Below are 24,640 nucleotides of genomic sequence, written 5' to 3' on the forward strand. Positions count from 1 at the left end.
TTGGAATAAATCCCGCTTGATCATGGTGTATGATCTTTTTATTGTATTTTTGTATTCAATTTGTTGGGATTTTGTTGAAGATTTTTGCATCTATATTCAACAGTGATATTGGCCTGTAATTTTCTTTTTTTGTGTTATTCTTGTCTAGTTTTTGTATCAGGGTAATGTTGGCCTCATAAAATGAGTTAGGAAGCATCCCCTCCTCTTCAGTTTTTTGGAATAGTTTGAGAAGGATAGGTATTATGTCTTCTTTGAATGTTTGGTAGAATTCCCTGGGGAAGCCGTCTGCTCCTGGACTTTTCTTTTTTGGGAGGTTTTTGATTACTGTTTCAATCTCTTTACTAGTGATTGGTCCATTTAGATTTTCTATTTCTTCTTGATTCAGTTTTGGAAGGTTATACGAGTCTAAGAATTTATCATTTCTTCTAGGTTATCCAATTTCAAACAGCCATCTATTCATGATTCTGTGGACTGGCCATTTGAACTGGGCTCATCCCTATGATCTCTGGGCTCCCTCACATATCTGATGTTGATTGATGGGTTTGCTAAGGAGTTGCTGGTCTAGACGTCCTCCTTTATATACTTGGGGCTCAACTGGGACTCCACTGGGGTGGCTGCAACAGTTGGGATGACTGGTCTTCTTGACTTCCACGTGGTCTTTCTCACCATGGGCGTTTCGTCCTCCAGGAGGCTACCCTGGGCTTGTTCATAAAGTGGCAGTGTTCCAAGAGGGTGAGACAGAAGTGGCATGTGCACAATGGTGAAAGCAGAGGCACTAAGAAGTCGCACAACATCACTCCTCTTGCTTTCTATTGTCAAAGCAAGTCACTTGGGCATCTGGATGAAAGAGGTGGGGAAATAGACTCTCTGCCTTGATGGTAGGAACTTCAAAGACTTTGCAGCTATTTTTACACTCCTGCCCCGACAGTATACCCTCCAGTCACACGTATGTACATTCTTCCCACATACAAAATACACTCATCCTCTCACAATGGGGTGAGACCCCCCAAAGCCCCATGGCATCACGGCAAAGCCTTGAAGTCACTATCTCGCTGTCTGCATCAGGTCTAGACGGAGGTGAAGTTCCTCCAGTGCAGCTCCTTGTGGGTGGCTGCCCTCGGCTCAGAGAACCATTAACTAAAAAGGCACGTTCTCTGTCTCTCACGCATCCAACATACAATGGTGGGATAGGAAAGGACAGCTGCAAAAGACCCATTCAAAAATGGGAGGGCTGGGAGGTAACTAGCAGTAGCTGCCACATAGAAATTCTGAAATCCAGCCAGGCTCACGCCGTCAGGGCTGCCTACCCCAGGGTCAGGCAAGTTCTGTTCCCTGGGCGTGAGTCCCTAAACCACGTTCTCCTTCGCTCTTGACTCTCTTCTGCTTTGATAGAGCTCTCCCAGCTTTTCGTTTTGTTTGATGAGATGGCCTGTGTTTGCGGCTGACGACATTCTCAGCCTACTTTCTGCCCATAGAAAGTCTGGGGCCCAGAGAAGTCATTTCACTTTGAATGGTTTCTGTTCCTTTTAGTCTAATTTGGCAGTGCTGTCGTTAGTAAATTTTCTTAAAATTTTCGTGGGTGTCCATGTATCTTACGGGGGTTCAGTTCATGTCCAAAAGCTGTATCAATAAGTCTTTTTGAGAAATACTTCTCTTTATCTTATGCTGCAAATCAGACTGTTATGAGCAACACCCTTACGATTTTTAACCCATTTTTGCTGAGAAGATCTATTAGTCACTGATTTAATTTTTCTGAGGGCTTACTAAAGCTTCTTATAGCCATGTGCTTAATTTAATCTCTATTCTGAGGCCTGTTCTTAATTTGAGAAGCTTTTGTTGGCTGTAGAGACTCAGGAATGTGAAATAGCTTTATTTTCTAACTCAGAAAATTCTGAGGTGCATGTTTACGTATCACTCACTCACACACTCACTCACACACTCACTCACACACTCACACACACTCCACACAAGGTGTTTGTTCATAGCAGTCTGATTTGCATATGTATAAAAAATTCTGCTTGAAAATTGGTCATTTCTCTTTTAGCTCGTCTCTCTCTTCCTGCAACTTATTGTGTACAGATAAAAGATATCAACTGACGCTTTCAATGTTCTGCTTAGAAACGTTTTTAGGCAGATTCACAAGTCTGTTAGGTACATTTTCTATCTTCCAAATTACCAGGAGTGACAGCTTTGCCGATTGTTTCATCACTGCATGGTATGGATTGCCCTTTATCTGGCCTCCAGTAACAATTTACACACTGCTTTTTCAGCCTCTACAAACAACGTCCTAATTGCCTGTCCAGCCTCTGCCCACTTCCTAGTCTCACAGGCAATGCCACATATTCTAGGTTTTATGCCACGGCAGCTTCTGACTTCTACGCAGAACTTTCTGTATCTGTCAGGGATCAGTCAGGGAGGCAGAGTTCCTGTGGGTGTTTGGATAAGGGATTGACTAAAGGAATTGGACCTTACACAGCTGTGGAAAGAGGAGATGAAGTGAAGTTCTGGAAGGAGGGTTGAAGTATCTGCATTGATGCTGATAGACAAGTTGGAGCTTGTAGGGGTATCTGGGAAGCCAAGCATGTCCAGCCGCTGAAGCGGGACCTCAAGGGAGCCGCTCAGCGTGAAGTCAATGGGGAGTTGTCTCTGTGTAGCTGCTGCCCGTGTGGGTCTGCCGTCAAGCGCCTGGTGGCAGGCCTGTGGTGTGGAAGAAGAGCTGGACATGTAGAGGAGGAGAGTGAGGACGAGCTGGAAACCACGGGGGCCTCTGCGTCTATCTGTCACTGACCACAGCCAGACCGTCAGAGAGCAATGGCCGCCGTCCCGCTTCTGCCCCCAATCTCGCACAGCTTCCTCCTTTGACTGACACTAACTCAGAATCACATCGGAAGGGAGTTCTGGGGAACCAGGTTCCAGTTCACCAAGTTGACAGGAGAACAATCAGCATAAACTCACTCACGACTTTGCCAGCAATAGTTACTACACGCGCACACGATTGGACAGTTTTGATGCTCTCCTTTTATGTTTTTCCAGCTGCATAGTCTTTTCCCTTTTTTGGTTATCTAGACATCAATTTAGTGTACCTCACGTTTCTCAGTGGAGAAAAATCAATGTCCCACGTAAGAGCACTGTTGAAATAGCCCGTCACTTTTAGTGGCACCAGCACGGCTTTCTGTGTGCCCTGTGCAGCCTGTCGGTGACTGTGTGGCTCTGAGCCCACTAACAGGACTGTCAGAACGCACGACTTACCCTGTGTTAGTCGACCCGTCCCATGGGGATGGTTCCCTTCTTTTCTCATTTCCTCTAGGAGAAAGCTGTGCCTATTTTGTTGTAACCAGTTCCCCCTTTGACCTAAATCATTAGGGGATTTGATGCTTTTCTAATTACCTTTCTCGTGGTGAAAGTTCAGTCTGCACTGAAGAACTCCCTCCAATTCCAGGAGAAATTCTAGAGAAATTGTGGGCTTGAAAGGCCTCGGAGAGCATCTAGTATAATCCTTGGATTTCATAGATGAGGAGATTACAGACCAGGATAACCCCACGAAGTAGGAATTGCTATTCCATCTTACAAATGAGGAAAGACAGGATCGCAAAAGTTGAACAGATGGCCCCAAACCACACAGCCAGTTGGTAGCAGGGCTGGGCTCTGCTTCAAGAGGTCTTTTCCCTAAACTGTTTCTTGAACCATTTTGACTCCTGACATGGAAGTTTGTTCTATGCAGATCAGAGGATCAGCCGTGGACCCTAAACTCAGGGGTGGCAAGAGCAGAGCGAGCAGTTCGGACGTGTGCACCTTCCTCTCATTACAGCTCTCCTCTTCTCACCAGCTTCTAAGTGGTCAACCTTCTAACGGGACTCGAACACTATCCTAGCACTAAACTGTTGTCACCCGGAGTCCCTCTCATTCTACTGTCCTTGGAACGTGTTTGACGGTGTCCTGTATTCCTTCTATGTCTTTCTGCCTGCGTTAGAGTAGATTGTTTATTTGGGGTCTCTCTTAGGCAACTTTGATTCTGGAGTCAGTCCAGTGGCTCCGTCAGGAACTGTCCTGGAATTCACAGTTTTAGATTGCTTCGCCTCTTCTGAACACGGCGCATCTCGTCTCTCATTGCGGTCATTCGACGGCTCCCCGTGTGTAGCTCAGACTATGACTCTTCCATGGCATGGATTCTGTTTTCCGTTTTGCCTCCCCGGATTAGGACAACACCTGATCCCAGTGTGTGCTAGTCAACACTTCTCAGTGTGAACACACACAAAGGACACATCGGTTGGAGTCAGTCTTGTAAGTACGATAAACATAGCTGAGTGTTCACTCTGAGGGTTGTACGTGGTTAGAACCTCCTCATTCTGGAGATGAAGAGACTGAGACCGGAGCTGAGATGAACCTCTCAGCATCACAGAGCCACCTGTAGCAGAATTGAGAGTAGAGCTTAGGATGCTCCCTGTCTCGTAGGGCCTTCTTATAGCAACTGCGGTTTTCAAACACGTTTTTAGCTAGAAAAGTCTTTCCTAAAATAACAAATATCGAGCCATCAGGTCACATTGCCAGAGGTGGAACTGCTCCGGCTGTTGGTGGGGGTGGTGTTGGCAGAGCGAGAAGGGGGCACATAGAAGCCTGGAGCTGCTCCCATCACCCACCCTCGACCTCCAGTCCTTGGGGTCTCCCCCATGGAAGGGTTCCAGGGAGCACAGTTTGAAAAGCACTGTGTTATCCTTGCTTTCCTCTTTATCGCTATAAATAGCAATAGAACAAAATCGCCCATGCCCACCACAGCCCTGCCCTAAGCAAGAAGTTTTGCTGGCCTGGAAACCCCAGCCTGGATCAGAAGAGCGAGTGTCACTTTCCACCCAGAAGCACAAAGCACCCTTTCTGGCCTTTTGCACGAAGGCAGCGTGGCCGGCCGGCCTCTCGGGTGCATCAGTGGGGCTGCGTCCCTTGGAAGCAGTGCAGGTCTTCAGAGATGAGTTTCACTGGGGAACAAAGGGGATTTCGTCCATGGCTTCAAGATCATGTGTTGAACCTGGACCCGGCTGTTCAATTCCCGTGGCTGGAAATGGGGAAAAAATGCCCCAGGGTGCTCCTCTCTTCTCCTCCCCAAGCCAGGCGGGGTGGCATCCTCTTCCTGCCTCCAAAGAGACTGGGAAGGCACCCTCTCCCGTCTCCTGTCCCCATCACCTCTGCTGCCCCTCAACCCCCGAAATCAAGCTTGAACGTTCATAATGGTGCTTCTTCACACAGTTTCCCCCCTGTGGGAACCCGGGCTGTCCGGCTTGTCAACAATACGCTATTGTGAAGGGTTTTTGAAACTAGTAGTTCCAGCCAGGTACCCCAGGGTCACAGCGCAGAGCTTTTCCTGTGTGCAAGAGCGTGCTCGTGAGGCCAGGTGGCAGACCTGGGTCTGATGTCCCCATTCCCTTGACTGGATATTTGACTTTGACCTTGAGCCAATTTCTAGCTTCTCTGCACCTGACTTTCCTCATTTGCAAAAGGGGAGTAATGATACCCCCTCCTCCCATTTTAAAGATGAAAAACTGGGTCCCAGAGAGGCGGAGTGTGTTGCTCAATGTCCCACAGCAAGTTCATGTCAAGGACAGTGGCCGAGCTCCTCTGTGCACTCAGGGAGCCTGGCTGCTGGTGCTGCAAGCGTCTGACCCTCAGCTTGGGTCTCCACAGCAGCTTCCGAGGCCCAGGTCTGACCACTGACTTTCCAGAAGTTGCGCATTTCCAGCGAGATAATGAGGTGTGGTATGGAGGCAGGCAGAATTTATATGGCAGTTAAATGTAGTTTGGTATCAAAAATATGATTGCATTATTCACTGTGGCATAGCAAAGATCACCTCTGCCCCCTCGCTTTTGGCTGGATCAGCAGATGTAGACCACGATTAAGGAAACACTGTCAAATATTTCTTTATAGCTTAGTTTCCCTCTTACTCTCCACTGCCTGCAATGCCCTTGCCTTTGGGGAAAGTGGCAAAATAAACACGACTTTTCTTATCGGTTCTGTCCTTCCTGCTTCTAGGGAATGGTTTAGGAATCAGATGGGGGATGGGCATCTTTGGCATGTTGTGGGGGGGGCGCGGTGGGTCGGCCAGTAGGGACTGGGCATCTCCACTCAGGACAGACCAGAGGCCCTTTGGCAGCCAAGGTGGTCCTGAGCCGGGGTGATCCCCACCCCTGAGGCAGCCGCTTCATTTTGGGAACGCCTTCGCTGTGGGCAGCTCTTCCTAACAGGGAAGTTCCTGATGGATCGGGTCAAATGTGGATTTACGAGCTCTCACTCTCAGAAAACGGTTAAACGTAAACTAAATGTTCTCTTTTTAGGGAAGCCGTCAAAGCGACTCCTGCCTGGAGATTAGGCGGCCCGAGCTTACGCCTTAATTCTGCCACTTCCTTCTCTAAGCCTTGGGTGTCGGTTCCTCTTACATAAAGTGGGGCTGGTCCTGCTCACCCCACCGCGTTGTTCTGGGGACAAAGAGGGACAGTCCATGTGAAATCCCTGGCACAGGGCGTGTCCTCAACAACGTAGCTCTCTGCTTGCCCACTTCTCCCAGGACACAGATATTTGACCTTTGGAAGAGTAAACACCTGTACCAATGGAAAGAACTGCTAAGAAGAGATTTCAGGCACTGGGGAGGATGGGGGGGTCGTCCTGGGGTTGGTACTGTGAGCACCTGTGTACGAGTCAAGCTTCTGCACCGGAGAGTGACCAAGCTCACTGTTGTGGGACAGCATAGGGTCATGCGGAGCTCAGGAGAGCACCGTGGCACAGAGGGTCTGAGTCTCTGTTGAGAGATGGGAGCGTGTTAGCAGAGACACCGTGGACGTGGTGAGATTAGGGGGGTGCGGTGTTGAGAGGCAAGGTCCAGGGTTTTTTTTGGACTATATCAGTTATCACTCATCACCTCTCAGCTCCAAATGCAGCTTTCAGTACATGCTCCGTAACAAACAACACCGTTTCCTGAAGTCCTTCTCCTTAAAAGTGAGCGTGATGTTCAGCTTCCTCAGAGGGTGCTGGAGGGACACTGCAGGAGAATGAGGTTTCCTGCAGTTTCCGGCCTGGATGTGTGGTGGCCTTGCAACCTTGGTCTGGCTGTCCTCTTGTTGTGGAAGCCAGAGCCTCACGTGGCCAGCCGTCTGCCTAGCTCCCTCAGCGAGCCCCGGGCTGGCCTGCACACAGCCACCTGGGGACTCCCTCTGCAAATCCCCACGGGTATGCAAGTGGCACCCGCGGTCCTCAGGGTCACAGAGTGGGAAGTGTTCCACTTGCAAGCCCATGCACTGTGGAGGCTTCCTGCCCCCAAAGGTCCCCAGCTCCCTACTGCGTGTCTACACCACTGGATGCTAACTGCTTCTTTGCCTGCTCCCTGGAAGGCGGCCTATAGTTTGCCAGCAACCCCAGACTGACTCTGGCTTGGCTGAACCAGTGACCCCGGCAATTCTGTGGCCGGACCACGTCTTCTCCCCTGAGGTCTGGCCCCTCCAGGCCTGCCCTTCCTTGGCCGTTGGGTTCCACACAGAGTTTCCTTATATCTTACGCTCTTATCGTAGCTCACAGTTCTTTATACCAAACTTCCCGTGTTTAAGCTACTGAGTGGGTTCCGTCTCCTCACTGGAGGGGCTTCAGGCTTTTGTGAAGCTGGTAGAGTGAAATCTTCTGCTTCCCCAGGGACAGAGAGCTGATCGGCAGCTGTGGGGAAGGTGGAACGGGGGTGACCACTTAATGGGTGTGGGGTTTCCTTTTGGGGAGATGAAAATTTTCTGTGACTAGATGGTGGTAACAAGGTTGTTGTACAGCCTTGTGAATGTGCTAAATGCCACTGAATTCTATGTTGTAAAATGGTTAAAATGACGAATTTTATGCTATTTGTATTTTACCACACTAAAACCCAGCAGTAGTGAGATTCCTTCTGTACGAAGTCTGCAAATGAAGACTGAGAAGCCTGCCAGTGGAGATGATGTCCAGGGAGTGATGGAGGCGGGACAGGATGACGTCAGAGGGGGTCGGGACCTGAGTGAGCAGCTCTCTGCAGTGGGCGGGGCAGCCCCTGCCCGGCCCTGTGCCTCTGGGCATCCCTCAGCTCTGAGCCTCGGCTGGGATGGAGTCACGGATCCAGGGCTGCCGGCAGGATTCTCGGTGAGAGCACAATGTTGGACACATGGCAGGTGCTCCACAAGGTCGACCCCTTTCCAGTCTGGGGATTCCATAATCCCTTAAAGGAAACTTCCTCATAATCAAAACACGTTTCTAAGATAATTGAGAAGGTTTTGGGTGTGTGGGACGCTTGCAGAAATTGAGGTGACGTGAAGTCAAATGTCTCTGGTCCCATCTCCTCCCTGAGGAAAGCCACTGCCACCAGACCTGTTCTCTAGGCCTGAGGACTTTGTTCCTCACCCGTCTGTCTGCGCTCTGTTTTCTTCAGCTCTGTCTCTGATGTCTTTGAACGGGAAAGAACTGGGACCAAGCCTGTGTCAGGCCTGTGAGGAGAACACCGTCTTAGTTCGGGCACAGCTGGTTTCTGGAGAGTGTCCCTCCGTCCAGCTGGCCTTGTGGGTCCCAGCCCTCCCTGGGTGTTGGCTTCGTCCTTCCTGGAACACTTCCGTTAGCTCTGACTCTGACTGTAAATGGTCGGTCACTTTCACTTCGGTCACTAATTACACCCACAAGGACTTCCACAGGCCTGTGGCGTTTTCACAGAGTTCACACTCATGGATTCGCCAGAAAGCCACAATCGAAATTCAAAACACAGGGCTTCCTGGACCACTGAATATCCGATTTAAAGGTCAGATATCCAGGGAAGCGTGGCCCGTGCCGACAGGGAGCTGGGCAGACTCCCCTCCGTGGGCCCTGGACAGGGAGAAAGAGTTTGAGCCGTCGTCAGTCTTGTCCTCTGCGGGGCAGTGGCTGAGGAACCGGCGAAGGGCAGGGGGCGTCCGCAGAGGGGCCTTCCTCCAGAGCCTGCACTGCACAGGTGTGCACTGTGGTCAGACAGTCCAGAGCCTGGAATCTGCGAATCAGAAGTGGATTAGACATCTGGCTCTACCTTTTAAAAATGATCTTTTATAACTTTCCCTGAGCAAATCTCTGAACTTCTGTAGGCTTCACTTTCTCATCTATAAATGGAAGATGAATATATTTATCTTGAGGGGTCATATCAAGGACTAAATGAGATAAAATATGTAGTAGATTACCAATAATAGTTGACATTTATTGAGTACTTACTTGTACCTGGAGCTGTTCTTTTAAAGCAATAACTTATTTAATAAGGTTACTACCTAAATTCCTATTGTGGAGATGTGGAAACCAAGGCACAGAATAAAGACGTGTCTTGTCCAATGTTGGGAGCTGGGAAGTGCTTGGAGACAGGTGCAGACCCGGGTCATTTGGCCCGCGAGCCTGTGCTGCTAAGATTATGCAACGCTGCCTTCTCGGATATTCTTTTCTTCGTACAACGCCTGAATTCCCACTATCGTATGGCTTTCAAAATGTTTGCTACCAGGAGAGAGAGGGAGATGAGACGTGTTTCTGATGTTTCTGAGATTCCTAGGGTCTTGCCTTCGTGCCGAAGCACTGCTCTCCTACAACACCGTCATTGGCTGAGGGCTTCGGGGGGTCCTACTGGGAATTCAGCTTGTGCTCACAGTCTTACTGCTGTGGGAAAGTGCACTCGACATTCCAGAAGGATACCTCTCACTGGTGCTTGCAGTGGTAATTTTCCCGACTGGTAGGGAAGGACAAGATGCTTAACATCTCTTTTTGCTTTCTTAAATGTTTAGCATGAGCTGGAGGGGGGAATTGGAAAACTGGTTTGAGTTTTCTTTTCTGAAAGCAGAAGACATTGTAATTAGTGGGAAATTTACCCGTAATCTTGATCTTCAAAATCTTCCGCCCTTTCATTCCATTAAGATTGCCTTTTTTTTAAAGGAAGGAAAAAAAATGCATAAATAGCCAGGCTACTAAAGTCTCTTTAATGACTGAAGCTAATAAGAAATGGCTCTGGTATTTCATCCAGCCTCTCAAATAATGGCTCTGTTGTTTTGATCTCAGAGGGTAAGGAAGCTTTATATTCAGAGATGGGCGTCGCTGTCTCAAGCACCTGAGAGACTGCATTATATATTTGAAAACCATTTTACAATGCCTCTTCCCAGAGTGTGAGGCCATCGATGCTTTGATGTGGTTAAGTAATTTAGTACAAACATGTCATAGATTAAATCAGATTTCAGCTTCCTTGAAATTTTTGAAAAATACACACGATATGAGTGCATCCATAATCTTGTAGCAGTGGGATCCTTTTCCATTTTTCTGTTTTTATTTTTCCAAAGTGAAGTGCTGGTGGAGAAGGCAGCAGATTCCTTTCTCTTAATCTTGAGTAGAAGCAAAGGAGAGATTGCTGAATTTTGTTCTGAAGTATCCAGACCTTAGTGGGAGAAGAGAAATGAGTATGGGGAAGAAAGAAGGAGAGATTTTCTAAGATGTAGGGAAAGAAGCTGCTTTATTTTCCATAAAATAAACATTAGATGGTGGTGGTTGGGAAGGGGGCCAAGAACACGGACTTTGCAAGGGATGTGTAAATAGGTGGATCTGAGTTCTAATCTTGGTTCTGCGATTTTCTTGTCTTGTTGAGTTTGTTCCCTAATCTGTAAAATTGGAATCAGACTATTAAAGCTGAGCTCTCCCTGTGGGATTAAATGAGATGATGCGAATAAAATGTCTGTCAGAATGCCTGGCGAAGTCAACGCTTACTAAACGATTATTCCTTTCCTCTGATTCCAGGTGAGTCAGCTAACAACACGTATTGAATTTTTATTTTGACATATGCACTGTATTGGGTACTGGATACTGCACTGAATGAAAGACAGCTCCAGTTGGAGAATTTAGCATCATTGAAACTTAAAATATCCCCAGACGAACTCAGGATCTTCGTTTTTGCCCTTCTCCTCCAGCTCAGCCAATGGCACCCTCTTCAGCAGGCCGTCCGCAAAAGACAACCAGGAACCATTCGTGAAACCTCCCTCTCCTTCACCCCCTATAACCAACGCACCACCAAGTCCTGCCAGTTTCCTTCTAAAATATTTTCAGATCCATAATGTCAGAGAAGCATCTCCAGTTTCAGTCTTGTTAGCCACGTCCAAGCGCCCTGCTCCTCTCTCCCGAATCGCAGAACAGGCCTGTCCTCTTCATCAGCCGTTCACACTGCCCTCCAGTCTACTCTTCACAGACAGAGCGTTTGTAAATGCGAGTCTTGTCACGTTACTTCCCTGCTCAGATACCTTAATGATTTCCTACTGCTTTTGTGAAAAAGACAAAATCTATTTGTTCATCGCCATGTACCAGGAAGCCAGCATTAAAGCACTGCACATAGTATTAACTCAGTAAATATTTGTGGAATGAAAGATCCTTGGTTTTTTTTGACAGTATTAGTCTGGCTGCTGTGTAGAATGAAGTGGAGGGAATAAGGGCGATTGATAGGGAGACATTAAAGATAAGGAGATTAAGAGGAAAGAGATGAGGATATTCCAGGAAGGGAGAACATTATGGGCAAAAGATGGAGTATGGGAAAACTGGGGTAAACGAAATGGAAGAAAAAAATTGAAGAAATGGTGTTGGACTCAAAATTTTACTCAGGGCTGTCATATACAGAACTTTTTGAATATCTTTAAGGCAGTGACTATGAATGTCTTAGCTGTGGACCATTTACTCCACACATTCCCACTTCTCAACTCGGAGATTTTAATGCTAATACATAATCTGAGAGGAATGTGCAAAAGAAAGTTTGTAATTTCTAGTGAAAAATATGAACTTGTATGCATTTTTTAATATAGAACAGTGCTCAATGACCTCAAAATAACTCAATAATTGTGTTTATTAAGCTTTTTTATTTCTTTTCTATTGGTTCCCTCTGATATTTTGTTTCTCTGTTCCTCTTATTTTCTTTTGGGTTCTTTGATTGTTGTTTTAGAATTCAATTTTAATTTATCTCGACTTTTTTGTTATACCTCTTTGCATTATATTTTTAGTGGCTGCTCTAGAGATTAAAACAAACTCCTTAATTTTAATGTTAACAGTATTTTACCTCCATGCAAAACGTGAAAACATCATAACTATGTAGGTCCATGCCTCCCACTGCTTCCCAGTAGGCTGTGGTTTTCGTATATATTTCATAATTCCCACAGACAGTATTTTAATTTTTGCTTTAGATAGTCATATAAAGAGAAGTTAAGAGGAAGACAATCTTTTATATTTACTCAGGAATTTAATACTTCCAGTGATAGTCATCTTTCCTGAAGATCTGAGTTTCTGTTTTATTGCTTGCCTTTGGTCTAAAGAATTTAATTTTTTTTTAAAGATTGGTACCTGAGATAACATCTGTTGACAATCTTCTTTTTTGTTTTTCTTCTTCTTCTTCTCCCCAAACCCCCCAGTACATAGTTGTACATTCTAGTTGTAGGTCCCTCTGGTTGTGCTCCGTGGGACGCTGCCTCAGCATGGCCTGATGAGCGGTGCCATGTCCGCACCCAGGATCCGAACCTGCGAAATGCTGGGCCGCCAAAGCGGAGCAGGTGAACTTAACCACTCGGCCACAGGGCCAACCCCTAAAGAATTTTTTTGAGACTCTCTTATAAGGTGAAAAATTCTTTTATTTTTATTTTATCTAAAAATGTCTATTTCATCTTCATTCTTAAAGGATATTTTGGCTGGGTTAGAATTCTGGGCTGACAGTTTCTTTCAGCACTTTGAAGATGTTGGTACCCAGGCTTCCGCCTCCATGACTTTTGATGAGAAGTCAGAACTCATCTGAGCTGCTCTTCTGTTAGGTATCATGTGTCCTTTCTCTTCGGTTGCTTTCAAAATGATCTTATTTTGGTTATCAGTAGGTTAACTATGATTTGCTTAGGTGGGATTTTCTTCATTTTATTCTCCTTGGAGTTTATTGAGTTTCTTGACTTTGTAAACTTACATTTTTTATGAAAGTCAGCGAAATTTTGCTCATTATTTTCTCTGCTTCTGTTGTCTCCTCCCGCAGCTCTAATTACATGCACATCACACAATTTGATGTGGTCCTATGGGTCCCCAAGGCTTTGTTTATTTTTTTTCCTTCTTTTATCTCTTCTTTTTCAGATGATATATTTTCTATTTATTTTCAAGTTGGCTGACTGTACTATATTCACTCTGCTGTCAAGTCCATACAGTGAAATTTTAAATATTGTATTTTCAGTTCTAGGATTTCTTTTTGCTTTTTAATATTTTCTATTAACTTTCTGAGATTTTGTATTTTTTATTCATTATGACCATAGTTTCTTTTACATCATTGGGCACAGTTATAATAATTGTTTAAAGTCCCTTCTTGCTAATTCCAAATTCTCAATCATTTTGAGGTTGGTTTCTGTTGATTATAGTTTCTTGTGAGAATGGATTACAGTTTCCTGTTTCTTGTTTGTTGAGTGATTTTGGACTGTATGTGGGACAGTGTTACTGTAACATTGTGCAGGTTCTGGATTCTGTATACGTCTCTGAAGAGTGTTCATTTTTCGTTCTGACAGAATGTTAACTTGACTGGGTTCAGACAGAAAAATTTGTCCCTTTGGAAGATTTTCAGGTTTTATTTCAGCTCTGTTATTTTTATTTTAGTTTCTAATAATCTGCTCCATGTGTGCATGATTCAGAGGTGGGACAGAGGTTTGGACAGAGTTTATGTGCAGAATTTGGGGCTTCCTACTCTTTTTCTCTCCTTTTTGAGACCTCCCCCACTTGCTTTCCAGCAGTGTTGGTTACAGTGAATTTTGTTACCTAGTTTTCAGGACAGAAAGAGCAGCTTTTCTACTGGAGTTTTAGCTATTTGGTGGTGCCAGCTGTGGCCTGCTCTCAGGGTTAAGTCTTTAAAACAGTGAAACTCACCCTGCTCTTCCCTTCTCTCCGAATCTCTCTGCTCTTTTACTTTCCAGTAACTTCAGGTATTTGTTCGTGTTTTGTTTAGAGTGTGGTATTATCTGTGGGATGGCTGGCTCAGCTGGAGCTGTTTTAGCCATACCAGAAGCATAATGCTGTTATACCAACTTTGAATGGCTCAAATTCACAGGCAACACCAATCAAGCATTACCATACATTAAAAAATTGTGATTATGTATAAATCTGCTTTATCAGTGAAATACAGGTGATGCATATTTGAACCAGAGTGTATGATGTCAAAGTCTAGCGTTAGACTATTAGATAACCCATCAATATCTACTGCACGGTTAAGCAAACACCCCACAACAACTTAAGTTGATATTGCTGCTAAAGCAACAGGAAATGATCATTACAAGCAAGAATGGCAGAAAGAAGCCAGTGTCCACCCAGAGCAGTGCTGGTGATGCAGTGGTCACTGTGGGTCCTTGCCGTAAAGTGCCGGTGATCCTACGCTCCACAGTAGGGACTGTGCAACATAACGGGACGTTTTGAGGAAGTCAGCCTTCTTAGCAGAAAATGGAATCCACATCCTTGGGAGACTCTAATTTTAGTTTATAATAATAAATTTTATAACCTTTAATATCTCACTCAGTAGATAACTTATTAGTAAGTTGGAGATATATGGAATTTTACACCTTTAGGAACTACAGAAAAGTACGAATTTTGAGGACTGCTAATAGGAGGGAGTTATTTGGCCACTGGCCCGTCTCTATCCTGGGGGCTCCGGGCCCTGAGGTGTTTGCTCCCTTTGGTGCATCTTTCTTGCTCTTGGCTGAGGAGGTGAGACAGGTCAGAGACTGCTCCCATGGCAGAGACTGGAGAAGAACTGAGGGGTGGGGTCAAGCACGTTCTGTTCTGACTTGCACTTACTTCTTGTCACAACTTCTCAGAAAGTTTTTCCATGGCTTCGGAATAGGAAGAGCCAAGAGTTGTATGTCAGGGAGCAGTCGAAGTAGGCAAAATGGGACAAAAATCGACAGAGGAGAGACTTCACGTTTCTCTGAGTTCTCTTCACATTGACTCTGGAGTCAACTGCATGTTTAAATCCCGCCCCGTCATGGAGCTGTGTGCCCCTAACAAGTTACTTAGCCTTGTTTGGCCTTATCTCCTCATCTGCAACATGGGGATGGTAACAAGAGGATCCGTCTAAGGAGATGTTCATGGGATCAAATGCAATAAACTGTGGGGGCACTGAAGTCGCTCTCAGGGGTCTCCTAGTTGTTTGGCGCCATGTCTGGCACATGGTAGGTGTTCAATAGATATTTGATATTAAATCAATGAATAAATAGTATAGTAGCTGAAACAGAAAACTCATGATCAATCGAAGTTTCTTCCCTTTCCAGCCAGCTGGCAACGTTCGGTCAGACACCAGTAGGGTTCCTTTGACAGATGTGAGGAGAGCCTGCCTATCGTTCAAAACTCAGGGCGGGACGCAGCTGGCAGTGGGTATCAGGCGTGAAGAAGACAGATCCCAGCCCGTGGGGCTGGCCCCAGGCGGTACTGTTAAAAATGTTCGTGGTTATTTTTACGACATCTTGAATGAGTGTGTTTCACATCTTTCAAAGCACTTTTTCACACCTACAATTTTGCTTGTTTTTAGGATGAGTCTGAAAGAAAAGCTGCTGGTGTGTCATGGATGCCAATTATGTGTCAGGTGCTATATACGTGTGTGTATATACCTACAAATTACATATACATGGACCTGACATATAATTTATTTGTATTGCCTGCCAGTCCTATGAAGGCTGCACAGGACTGAAAGGAGGGAGCCTAGAGCTGTTCTGCCTTTAATAACTTGGAGCAACTCACTCGATGTTTATGGAGATGTTTCCTTATCCTGAATCCTAGTCTCACTGCTGACTGTAAAACTTTGGAAAATATACCTAACTGCTCTTTGCCTCTGTCCTCATCTGCAGGATGTGGATAATAGCACACATCCCATAAAGTAGTCCATGCACTTGACACACATTTATTAAGTGCCTACTATATACCAGGCTTTGTCCTAGGAGCTTGGGGCACATTGGTGAACAAATGAGATGGAGACCATTACAAGGTTGAATGGAGTTAATAAGTGCAAAACAGTGCCTGTCATAAAAAGAACAATCAATACGAGGTGTTACTATCTTAAAAATGAACAGATAGCACTTTCTATGTAGGTCAGCCTGGATTTTAGCACATGTAAAGGGCACTATTATAATTTAGAATTTTTTTCTTCTCACACAACCTGGCTTTTAAGATAAGGAACTTGCTAACGATTCAGGAGAGTGAGCTTTGAGTTGGCAAAAGATCCATGTGTCTGTATTTTGCTCCCTCTTTCCTGGGCTGATCTTTCTTGCTTGGCCTTAATTGTAGGAGGCTGTCGGAGAATGTGATTCCCAGGGCAAAAGCGATTTATAGGGGAATGAGAAATACATTGGTTTAATATCATATCTATTATATCAGGCACATAGTAAATGTTTAATAATGAATTGCTTCTGATTATGTCTTTTAGGAGTTCCTTAAAGGGATCTAAGAAAAAAGCTTAAGTCAAACAAATGACTTACCAGGGGTAGGACACTTTGGCGATATAGCTTCTTGTAGATGGAGATCATTGAGAGTAAGTAAATATTCACAGGAAACCATAAAACATACACTGCGAAGGCCAACAGCCTAAATGAAATGGAGCTGTCCTTGGAAGGGGTCATCTTTCCTTAATGGAGAACCCGAAGGATTGACCCGGAGTGTGTTAGAGAAACAGAAATTTCACAGGTTTGGTGACTTTAGCAAATCGATTTCTTGTCCTATTCTCCAGGCATGCCTGTGAAGTAGAGTTAAAAGTCAATACTTTGGGATTCTTGTTCAATAGAAATATGAAAACTTCTCAACAATTTAATAAGCAAATGTAGAAAGAAGCTTTTGATTATTTTCAACAATAGGAATTTGTGGGGATGTGTGCAGCGATGAGGGGTTGCAGTGTGTTCCTGGAATGCACTGCTGGTTATCTGCACAGCAGAAACTTTTGTGATCAGTCATTTTATTGGAATGCCATTAAATGGTCTCCCTGCCTCTCTCTTAGCCTCCGTGACTGGCGTTCACCTGGGGCTACAGGAAGAACTTTCTCACGCAAAGATGAAAGTCTTGGCAGCTTGGCACATTGGCTAGATTTGAGCAGGAAGTTGGGTGTAATAAGTAAAAGAACTCTGTGTACACTTGGAAACTGGCTATGATTCCAAGATTGGGAGAACCGTAGAGACCGATGGAGACCAGCAGGTGGAGAGCAGGTGAGGGGCGATCACAGACGTGTCTGTGGGGCCGACATTAGCGTTTTGTTGGTCTTCCTGGAGCTAATCAGTGCGGCATCTGGGAGGTGGGCTACGTTCAGCGGTCTGGGCGTGAAATGGACACGATGGCCGTTGTGCTTATTGGAGGATTGTCCGCTCCACCATCCCCACCGTCTCTAAAAACCACGTTGCCATCTGTGAGCCTCATTTGCTTCTTTCTTTTCAACTTCCCTCCAGGATGAAGTTAACACATCTGCCTTGAAGAACTTTGCTATCACCTCACAGTGTGTTTATTTAAAAACAAACAGAAATGAAGACCGGCCTCAAACTCCAACTGGCTGTGGAGACAAAGTCATTACAAACCCCTGTGAGCAATGCCTTTGCATGAAGCCCCTGACTGGAGTGTTAGATAGCAAGACCTTCCCCTCTTGCAGGCATCCAGTGCAGGATGCCTGTGAATGGGTTAATGCAAATGAGCCGCTGGAATCAGAGTGGGTGGGACCACAACCCTGCAGCAGCGATAAAGCAGCGATTCCCAAGCCCTGTTAAATGTTAGAACCACCAGCGAACTTATTAAAATACAAATGTCAGACCCCACTCACGGAATTATTGTCTCTTGGGGTGAGGTACTCCTAAATTTTTAGTCTGAATTTTCTTCATATTTTAGTCTGAAGCACAGAGCAGTTTAGGGGCTACTGGGATCGTGCATCAAAATGATTTCTCTCTATTAGCGTTTTCCCAAGTGTGGTCTGTAGTCCAGTTGCATCTGAGTGGGAGGGGGAGGAAGAAAGGCCTCGTAAAGTAGATTCCCGGGCTGCCCTCCAGTCCTGCTGAATCTGCATTCCAACAAATGCTTCAGGTGATTTTTCTTTTCATTAAGACTTTATTATTTTTTTAGAGCAGTTTTAGGTTCACAGCAAAATTGAGAGGAAGGTACAGAGATTTCCCATATACCCCCTGCTCCCCCACATGCACAGCCTCCTCCTTTATCATCATCCCCACCAGAGTGGGACATCTGTTACAACTGGTGAACCTGCACTGACACGTCATTCTCACCCAAAGTCCATAGTGTACCTTAGGGTTCACTCTTGGTGTTGCACATTCTGTGGGTTGGGACAAATGTCTGATGATGTGTATCTACCATTATGGTATCATACAGAATAGTTTCACTGCCCTAAAAATGCTCTGTGCTCTGCCTCTTCTTCCCTCCCCCTAATCCCCCACATCCCTGGCAACCACTGATCTTTTCACTGTCTCCATAGTTGTGCCTTTTCCAGAATGTCATAGAGTTGGAATCATACAGTGTGTGGCCTTTTCAGATTGGCTTCTTTCACTTAGTAATAGGCATTCCAGGTTCCTCCATGTCTTCTTATAACTTCATAGCTCATTTCTTTCCTATCTTTTAAAAATTTTTTTGGTGAGGAATATTGGTCCTGAGCTAACATCTGTGCCAGTCCTCCTCTATTTTGTATGTGGCATGCTGCCACAGCATGGCTTGATGAGCAGTGTGTAGGTCCATGCCTGGGATCCAAACTCATGAACCTTGGGTTGCTGAAGTAGAGCATGCGAACTTAAGCACTAAGCCACCAGGCCTGTCCCTGCTCATTTCTTTTTAACTCTGAATAATATTCCCTTATCTGGTGTACCACAATTTATTTATCCATTCGCCTACTGAAGGATGTCTTGGTTGCTTCCAAGTTTTAGCAATTATGAATACAGCTGCTATCAACATCTGTGTTCAGGTTTTTGTGTGGACATAAGTTTTCATCTCCTTTGGTTAAATACCAACGAACATGATTGCTGGATCATATGATAAGAGTATGTTTAGTTTTGTAAGAAACAGCCAAGCTGTCTTCCAAAGTGGCTGTACCATTTTGCATTCCCACCAGCAATGAATGAGAGTCCTTATTGCTCCACATCCTTGTCAGCATTTGGTGGTGTCACTGTCTTGAGTTTTGGCCATTCTAATAGGTGTGTAGTGGTATCTTAAAGTTGTCTTAATTTGCATTTTCTCAATGATGTATGAGGTGGAGCACCTTTTCATATGCTTACTTGCCATCTGCATATCTTCTTTGCTGAGGTATCTGTTAAGGTCTTTGGTCCATTTTTTAATTTAGGTTGTTTGTTTTCTTGTTGTTGAGTTTTAAGAGTTCTGTGTGTATTTTGCATCAGTTCTATATCAGATGTGTCTTTTGCAAATATTTTCTCCTAATTTGTGACTTGTCTTCTCATTTCTCTTGATCAAGTGATTCTTATGTCAAAAGAGTTTGAGAACTACTATTGGGTATTCACCTACGAATGGACAATAGTTGGGGATGGGGGAGATTCACATTGTTTGACTAGACCCTAACAATCACTGGGGTGAGGCAGGGAGCTAGCTCTGCTGGGAACCCAGTGCATCCTAGGTGAGGTACTTGGCAATTTACCAATACAGTCTCATGTTTTCCTTGATGAAGCCATGTTATGAGGCAGACATTAGGATACTCATTGGAGAGGGCCTTATTTGGGGTCCCAGAGTTAGAAGTGGAACCAAGGTAGACGTTTGGGTCTAATTGACATGAAATCCTCACGCTGCACCAATTCTGTGCTGTCCATCTGTCCTGAACCCCGTCCGTCAGGAGAGCTAAGTTTTCACCCCTCTCTGAGAAAACTGCCTCTGCAGCCTCAGCTGCGTCTCCGGCCTCGGTCTCCTCGCTCTTCATCTTAAGTGTTGTGTAAGGATGTGGCTCTGCTTTCCACATGGTCTTCCTTCTTAAACATCTAGTAAAAGTCACTGGACCCCAGAAAGAACGTCCAGGGGCCTGGGCTTCTGAGGGACGTGTGTTCTCTTCTCTGCGGAGTAACTGTCTGAAGTTGACATTTAAATGATTAAAAAGGAACTCTATTTTCCTTATATGTGCAGGCAGCCTGAGACAGAAATCCAGTGTGTTGAAGATGTATCGGCATTATTTATTTACTTTTGTAATTTAGCACGCTCCCAGTCACCTGCTCTCGAAGTAGGGCCATATATATTCACACCAGCAAAGTCTCAAGAGGCTTATTCAGCGAAACTGGAAAAGTAATAAATGTTCTCACATTAGCTATGGCTATTTGCCTCTACATTCCCGATAAATGATGTCTAACCTCTGGGGCCCTCTGTGACCAGGAAAGGTGAAGGCCCTTTTTCCTAGATGCCTGTTCTATTTGTAATGCAGCCTGCCTCCGTCTAGCACTCAATGCCTCTGGGAACACTAGCAGCGGCATCTAGGCAGCCGGAGATTTCTGTGGCTCTCTGTCACCTCCACCTGTGCCCACACTGTCCTCACTGTCCAGCGGGGACTGAAGCCAGGACCTGGGATCCTCACCTTCATGCCCTCCAGTGTGGCCAGGCTTCTCTGAATGATTTCCTCTGGCCCAACCCATGTTGCTTAGCTCTGTGGGCCCCCAGACTCAGCACCATACCCCAGGTTTTCTGACTTACTCTTTCGTCTCCTCGCACCCTGGTCCCTCACTGGTGGCCCCGTGGGATGCAGTCCCAGCCGGCAGTCAGCACCCAATACTTAGGTGGTGGCTGGCTTGGTTGGTATCCTGCCTCACAGCTACTGACCCCTGGAGGATGAGATGGGCAAGGGCTTCCAGGAAGATGAGGTGACCACACTTTCTTCCCAGGAACGGTCCTCATCGACTTCCTTATCCCAAGATGGTTAATAGGAACAATTTCTTTCACTTACAAAACAGCCCTGGTTCAAATGATTGTATCGTCACTCCATATGTAATGTTCTCTGTCCCACGGAAGTGGAGCTGCAGTGTCACACCCAGTGTCCAAAAGGCACAGAATTGCGCACCAAATAAAGAGCTGCCTCTGGTGAATTTTCATGCGTTCTGGAGATTTTCAGATAGAGCTGCTCCTGCACAGTCCTGGGTGCACCACAGGCGTAGTAAACGGAAGTCATCATGTCACTAAATGTGGGCACTCGTCATGTTTCCTAGGTTAATGTGGGTAGTGAGCGAGCCAGCACGGCACCCGCACGCCCGTGGCTCACGCCGAGCTCTGTGTTACGTGGAGTCCCAGCACCTACTTTCCATTTTGAAGCGAAGTCCTCAACTTCTCTGAGCAACTTATCCTTTCCGTTTTCCATGGCCTGACTGCCTCATGCACCAATGCTGTAGCTCATTTTCAGAGAACGAGAAGTCAGTGTTAAACCGACAGAAGATGCCGTTGCTGCAAAGACAGAACCAAGAGGTCTGGATGTAGTAACTGTCTGTAGCCGCAGAATCCAAGGGGAAGCAGGAGAAACAGCACAGGAGAAGAATGTCTATTGGGGTTTTGCAAATGATGATGATTTTATTCAAAGAAGGGGATGTGGGGTGAAGAGGGTAGAAGGCTCGGGGGAGCTCTGAAAGCCCTCTTCGTTATGATTTGTCTTGAGCTGTCTGGCTGCAGCGACGGCCTCTGTTTCAGATGATTTGGGAGAAGCGCTCTGCCCTCTTGGGCCCAGAGGAAGTGTGTGCCCTCGGAGGCGCCGGATTCCAGGTCTTGGAAGGAACGGCAAGCCTTGGAGCAATCACATGGCCTCTGCTAGGAATGCATTCCTGGGGATTTGTGGTCTCCCCATCTGGGCTGCAGGTGACGGAGCGGGATTAGATCAGGGAGGAGGAACAGGCCCGAGAGGGGATCCGAGACCCTGGATCCGCAGGGGCCTTAGCTGGATTAACACGAGGGCTACGTCACGGCCGAGCAGAGGAACTTCTGGCTCCCAGCGGCAGCTCACCTGGGTCCGGTGCTGAGAGCAGGCCGTGGGGCTCTGAGCAACCATAGAGGAGCCCCGAGTTTGGAAGTGAAGGAGGCAGAAGACTTCTCAAGCACCAGAGGTCAGAGGAGCGAAGCCACACATACGGGCAAGAGCAAGGAGGAAGGGCCGGGGTTGTCATAGTGATGGAGACACCTTGGCGGGAAATTAGCTGCTAAGCACTTGAGGAAAGATGAGAGTCTGCGGCCCCTTAAATATGAGAAACCACTTGTAAGCGAAGGCCCGAGTTTCTAAACAAGTCCTGTGTCCTACATCCTGACTCAGAAGTGGTTAATTTAAAGAAGGCTGCACTGAAAAGACTGGGTTCAAGCCCTGGGCCTCTCCTTAACCCCCTACCTAACGTGTCTGGATATGTTCCATTGTGTCTCTGTTTCTTCACTTAGAAGAATTGGACTCTGGATCTGTGCTGTCTAAACTGGTAGACACATGAGATTACTCAAGTTCAAGTTTAAATTAATGAAATGACAAAGTTCAGGTCTCCAGTCACACGAGTCACCTTTCAGGCAGTCGCAGCTATGTGAGGTTAGCAGCTGTGGTGTCGGACGGGGCAGGTAGGGAGGGTCTCCGTCGCTGCACACGGTTCTTCTCAACACTGTCACCCAGATGACCTCTAAGGCACCTTCCAGCCTGGATTTCCTGAGCCAGTTTGTAAACTGCAGAACAAGTTGCCGTGTGCCGGGGAGAAGCTAGATCCCATTTCTGCCCGTCCCAGGATGCCTCTCTTTGCAATGAAGCTTCCACTGGCTTCTGGAGGGTTCCTCAGAGTTGAACTGCAGCCTGGGGCTCTTTCTACCCAGCCTGCTATCTGCCCCTCTCTGTTCACAGTGTGCATGTAGTGGTTAAGTACCACGCGCCATCCTGGGAGCACAGCTGAGCTGCAGAAGGGCACCCAGAAGGTGCAGGTCGTCAGCAGGATTCCTTGATGGTCATCTAGTCTTTGGAGTAGAGACTCAGAGAAATATGAAAGGCTCCTGAGTGGGTGATGGTGGGCTTTCTCACACAATTCATTCACTTTTCCCCTGTTAACATTTAACGAGTGGTTGTGCTGTGCTGGGTCCTGTGCTGGCTGGGAGCAGAAACATGGAATAACAGAGTCCCTGCCCCTGGATGTTCATGGACTAGACTTTAGGCTTAGAATAGGGAATTCCAGAACTGGATCTGAGACAGAAAACCAACAAGAGAACTGGAAGAAAACATCCCAGTCAAACTATGGGCAAGAAAGAATTGAAGCTAACATTCATGCCCATCTTCCTCTAGTTTTTGAATGTGAGATGCCTCCACAGCACGGCTTGATGAGCACAGTGTAGGTCCGTGCCTGGCATCCAAACCCACAAACCCTGGGCTGCCAGAGCAGAGTGTGAGAACTTAAACACTATGCCACTGGGCCAGCTGCTGTTAATACTTTTTTGATCGTGGATTGTAATTCTGTGTTTATCTGTATCTGTGAGCTTCTTGCTGAGTGGAAACTATTCATATGTGTTATGTGCCAAGCCTGGCACAAAGTAGATGCTCAAAACATGGGGTATCTGGCTCAGTAAATGCTTAGTGAATGGGCACAATGCTTTAGAAATGAAATGTTACAAAATTCGTGCATGAAAAGAGATGTTCAACTAAAGGCACTTTCTTTCCACCTGTGAGGACAGGCTGGGCTTGTACATTTTTTTTTGCAATCTTTTGGGGTGATTTGAAAAAAATAATCTGTTCACATCAGATATGATTTACTGAAAGAACGACTAAACAGGCACAGAAGTTAGAGATTTGGCGTTCCCAGATGCATGAAGTTCAGCCTCGGGCCTCCCTAAGCTGGTCACTCACTCCGCTCCTCTGTGGGGGGAACGGGACCACCTCTCCTGGCCAGGTTATGACAAGTGGCAGCCACGTCCTCTCCCATCCCTGCTGCATCAAAGGGGCCCTGGGAGCTGCGAGGGGTGTTACTGTGGCTTTTCACTTCAGGAAGCAAGCACAATGATGCTACTCATTGCGTTAACTGCAAAAAGCCACCATTAAGGCTTTGAACGCCTTGTAATCATGGGGAAGGGAACTAACACTTTGGAGCTCCAAATACGCCAGGGGTTTAACCACCACATCTCTTTTAATCTTCTCAATATTTGGTGAGAAAGGAGTTTGAATCCCCGTTTTACAGATGGGAATCATCTCAGAGAGACAAAACAGTGTGGCGACGTGGTGTTGGGTGAAGTAGGCCCTGTGCTTTTGCTGTGTTGTCAACCCCCAGACGACGTTAAGGCATAGAGTGGCTTTGCGACAGCAACTCTCTTGGCCTCGACAATTGCGGGTGGGGATTCTGGTCCCCACTTTGCGGATGATGAACAGAGGTGCACAGGTAAGCTGACTTGGCACCTGTCACACTGCTCCTATGTGACAGCCAGAACCAGGCTTCAAGTCCAGGGCTCTTTGCCCTGTCTACACCTACCTCCTGCAGAGGGCCTGACGACAGTAGGTGTGGGGAAAAGAGGGTGGCTTCTTAAAGACACTGGACACTGTCCTACAGGAGTCCAGGGGAGGTGACCAACTCATCTCGATTTTCCCAGGGCTTTCCTGGTTTTAGAACCCAGTTCCCCTAATCAGGTAGATTTTCTTGAATGTCATGGAAATCAGTAATTTTCTTTGACAATGTCATGCCAAGG

General features: G+C 46.2%; 1 long non-coding RNA gene across 1 annotated transcript in view; it reads left to right on the plus strand.

Annotated features, from left to right (window-relative positions):
• The window catches only part of LOC139079150 (uncharacterized), a 52,357-nt gene extending 31,303 nt beyond the window's left edge, over window positions 1-21,054 (plus strand). The window contains exons 5-7 of the long non-coding RNA XR_011532498.1: window positions 16,437-16,541; window positions 17,001-17,205; window positions 17,443-21,054. This is a non-coding gene — a long non-coding RNA (uncharacterized lncRNA). The remainder of the gene's footprint in view (window positions 1-16,436; window positions 16,542-17,000; window positions 17,206-17,442) is intronic.
• Window positions 21,055-24,640: the final 3,586 nt, after the last annotated feature.

Source organism: Equus przewalskii, chromosome 24, assembly GCF_037783145.1.
Source record: "Equus przewalskii isolate Varuska chromosome 24, EquPr2, whole genome shotgun sequence".
Lineage (NCBI taxonomy): Eukaryota > Metazoa > Chordata > Mammalia > Perissodactyla > Equidae > Equus > Equus przewalskii.